The following is a 4,196-nucleotide window of genomic DNA, read 5'->3' as shown; positions in this document are numbered from 1 at the left end:
GAATTGTATACGGGACAGATTGAATCCCCGACATTGTGGTTCATCCGATGAGATCATCGTGGAACATGTCGGAGCCAATATGGGTATCCAGATACCGCTATTGTTTATTGACCGGAGAGGTATCTCAGTCATGTCTGCATGGTTCCCGAACCCGTAGGGTCTACACACTTAAGGTTCGGTGACGCTAGAGTTGTTATGGGAAATAGTATGTGGTTACCGAAGGTTGTTCGGAGTCCCGGATGAGATCCCGAACGTGACGAGGAACTCCGGAATGGTCTAGAGGTGAAGATTGATATATTGGACGAAGGGTATTGGAGTCTGGAATTGTTCCAGGGGTACTGGGTGACGACCAGTGTGACCGAAAGGAGTTTCGGAGGCCCAGGCAAGTGTTGGGGGGGAGGGGGGGCTTATAGGCCAAGGGAGGGGGCACATCATCCCACTAAGGTGCTGTGCGCCCCTTCCACCCCATCTCACGTAACCTGGATAGGTGGGGCCGCCACCTCTAGGGCAGCCGCCCCTCTCGGCTTGGCAAGTTTCCTATGGTGGGGGCGCCCAAACCCATCTAGGGTTTCCCCTGGCCGCCTCCTCCTCTAGATACATCTAGAGGGACCGGCCCCCTCTCCCCTTTCCCCTATATATAGTGAGGGGGTGGGAGGTCAGTCACATCCCTTCCCTAGCGCAGCCCCTCCCTCCTCCAACACCTCCTCTTCCTCCTTAGAGCTTGGCGACGCCCTGCAGGAAAACCGCAAGCTCCACCACCACGCCGTCGTGCTGCCGGAGCTCTCCCTCAACTTCTCCTCTCCCCTTGCTGGATCAAGAAGGAGGAGACGTCTCCGGGCCGTACGTGTGTTGAACGCGGAGGCGCCGTCCGTTCAGCGCTAGATCAGATCTTCCGCGATTTGAATCGCCGCAAGTACGACTCCATCAACCGTGTTCTTGTAACGCTTCCGCTTAGCGATCTTCAAGGGTATGAGGATGCACTCCCTCTCTCTCTCATTGCTAGCATCTCCTAGATTGATCTTGGTGACGCGTAGGAAAATTTTGAGTTATTACTACGTTCCCCAATAGTGGCATCATGAGCTAGGTCTATACGTAGATTCTATGCACGAGTAGAACACAAGTAGTTGTGGGCGATGATTTTTTCAATTTGCTTACCGTTACTAGTCTTATCTTGATTCCGCGGCATTGTGGGATGAAGCGGCCTGGACCGACCTTACACGTACGCTTACGTGAGACAGGTTCCACCGACTGACATGCACTTGATGCATAAGGTGGCTAGCGGGTGTCTTTTTCTCCCACTTTAGTTGAATCAGATTCGATGAAAAGGGTACTTATGAAGGGTAAATAGCAATTGGCATATCACCGTTGTGGCTTTTGCATAGGTACGAAACGTTCTTGCTAGAAACCCATAACAACCACGTAAAACATGCAACAACAATTAGAGGATGTCTAACTTGTTTTTGCAGGGTATGCTATGTGATGTGATATGGCCAAAAGGATGTGATGAATGATATGTGTGATGTATGAGATTGATCATGTTCTTGTAATAGGAATCACGACTTGCATGTCGATGAGTATGGCAATCGGCAGGAGCCATATGAGTTGTCTTAATTTATTGTATGACCTGCGTGTCATTGAAAACACCATGTAATTACTTTACTTTATTGCTAACCATTAGCCATAGTAGTAGAAGTAATAGTTGGTGAGACAACTTCATGAAGACACGATGATGGAGATCATGATGATGGAGATCATGGTGTCATGCCGGTGACGAAGGTGATCATGCCGCACCTCGAAGATGGAGATCAAAGGCGCAAGATCCCTCCTTGATAGTATTGGCTTTTCCTATAGACTCAATGTGATCTTGGATCACTAAAATAGAAAATGTAGAGTCTTGAGATTTGAGCTTGAGCCAATCCTTTTGTCCTTAGCATTTTGAGGGGTCCACTTTTCTCATCCATGCCATGCCAATCATTGAGCTTTCCTGAAATATTTATCTTGAAATAGCATTAGCTCAATGAGCTATATGTTGTTAGGAATTACCAAAATCACCCAGGGATAGTTGCACTTTCAGGAACCAGCCCCAAGTGGGCTGGGCGCCATCCCCCGTAGGGCCCATGCACCTAGGGTTGGGGGGGGGACTCTAAAGGGGGCGCCCCCCTTAGCTTGGGGGGCAAGCCCCCTCCCCTTGGCCTCCGCCCCCCTCTAGATATCATCTAGATGGGCCGGCCCCCTTTCCCCCTCACCCTATAAATAGAGGGGAGGAGGGGGGGGGACAGCCGCACCACATCCAAGGCGCAGCCCTCCCCCTCTCCAACCCCTCTCCTCCTCCGTTTGAGCTTGGCGAAGCCCTGCCGGAGAACCCCTACTCCACCACCATCACGTTGTCGTGCTACTGCTGAAGCTATCTTCCTTAACCTCTCCCTCCTCCTTGCTGGATCAAGGCGCGGGAGACGTCATCGGGCTGCACGTGTGTTGAACACGGAGGTGTCATGGTTCGGCGCTTAGATCGGTATCCACCGCGATCTGAATCGCTACGAGTACGACTCCTTCATTCGCGTTCTTGTAACGCTTCCATGTCGCGATCTTCAAGGGTACGAAGATGCACTCCCCTCTCTCTCGTTGCTAGTTTCTCCATAGATTGATCTTGGTGATGCGTAGAATTCTTTTAATTTCTGCTACGATCTCCGACAGTGGCATCATGACCTAGGTCTATGCGTAGTTTCTATGCACGAGTTGAACACAAGTTGTTGTGGGCGTCGATTTTTTCAATTTACTTGCCACTACTAGTCTTATCTTGATTCGGCGGCATGGTGGGATGAAGCGGCCCGGACCGAGCTTACATGTACGCTTACGTGAGACAGGTTCCATTGACTGACATGCACTAGTTGCATAAGGTGGCTAGCGGGTGTCTGTCTCTCCCACTTTAGTCGGATTGGATTCGATGAAAAGGGTCCTTATGAAGGGTAAATAGCAATTAGCATGTCACTTGTGGTTTTGGCGTAGGTAAGAAACCTTCTTGCTAGAAACCTATAGCAGCCACGTAAAAACTTGCAACAACAATTAGAGGACGTCTAACTTGTTCTTGCAGCATATGGCGTGTGATGTGATATGGCCAAAAAGGATGTGATGAATGATATATATGTGATGTATGAGATTGATCATGTTCTTGTAATAGGAATCACGACTTGCATGTCGATGAGCATGACAACCGGCAGGAGCCATAGGAGTTGTCCTAATTTATTGTATGACCTGCGTGTCATTGAATAACGCCATGTAATTACTTTACTTTATTGCTAAACTGTTACCATAGAAGTAGAGGTAATAGTTGGCGAGACATTTTCATGAAGACATGATGGTGGAGATCATGGTGTCATGCCGGTGACGATGATGATCATGGCGCCCCGAAGATGGAGATCAAAAGGAGCAAAATGATATTGGCCATATCATGTCACTATTTGATTGCATGTGATGTTTATCATGTTTTACATCTTATTTGCTTAGAACGACGGTAGCATAAATAAGATGATCCCTCATAAAATTTCAAGAAAGTGTTCCCCCTAACTGTGCACCGTTGCGAAGGTTCTTTGTTTTGAAGCACCACGTGATGATCGGGTGTGATAGATTCTAATGTTTGCCTACAACGGGTGTAAGCCAGATTTACACATGCAAAACACTTAGGTTGACTTGGCGAGCCTAGCATGCACAAACATGGCCTCGGAACACAAGAGACCAAAAGGTCGAACATGAGTCGTATAGCAGATACGATCAACATGAAGATGTTCACCGATGATGACTAGTCCGTCTCACATGATGATCGGACACGGCCTAGTTGACTCGGATCATGTATCACTTAGATGACTAGAGGGATGTCTATCTGAGTGGGAGTTCATTAAATAATTTGATTAGATGAACTAAATTATCATGAACTTAGTCTGAAATCTTTGCAATATGCCTTGTAGATCGAATAGCCCACGCTAATGTTGCCCTCAACTTCAATGCGTTCCTAGAGAAAACCAAGCTGAAATACGATGGTAGCAACTATACAGACTGGGTCCAGAACTTGACGATCATCCTCATAGCTGCCAAGAAAGCATATGTCCTAGATGCACCGCTAGGTGAAGCACCCGTTTTCCCAGTAACTCAAGACGTTATGAACGCCTGGCAGTCGCGTAGTGATGATTACTCCCTGGTTC

This window comes from Triticum aestivum, chromosome 4B, assembly GCF_018294505.1.
Source record: "Triticum aestivum cultivar Chinese Spring chromosome 4B, IWGSC CS RefSeq v2.1, whole genome shotgun sequence".
Classification (NCBI taxonomy): domain Eukaryota; kingdom Viridiplantae; phylum Streptophyta; class Magnoliopsida; order Poales; family Poaceae; genus Triticum; species Triticum aestivum.
The sequence above is the reverse complement of the archived record's forward strand: the minus strand, read 5'-3'. Positions refer to the sequence as shown.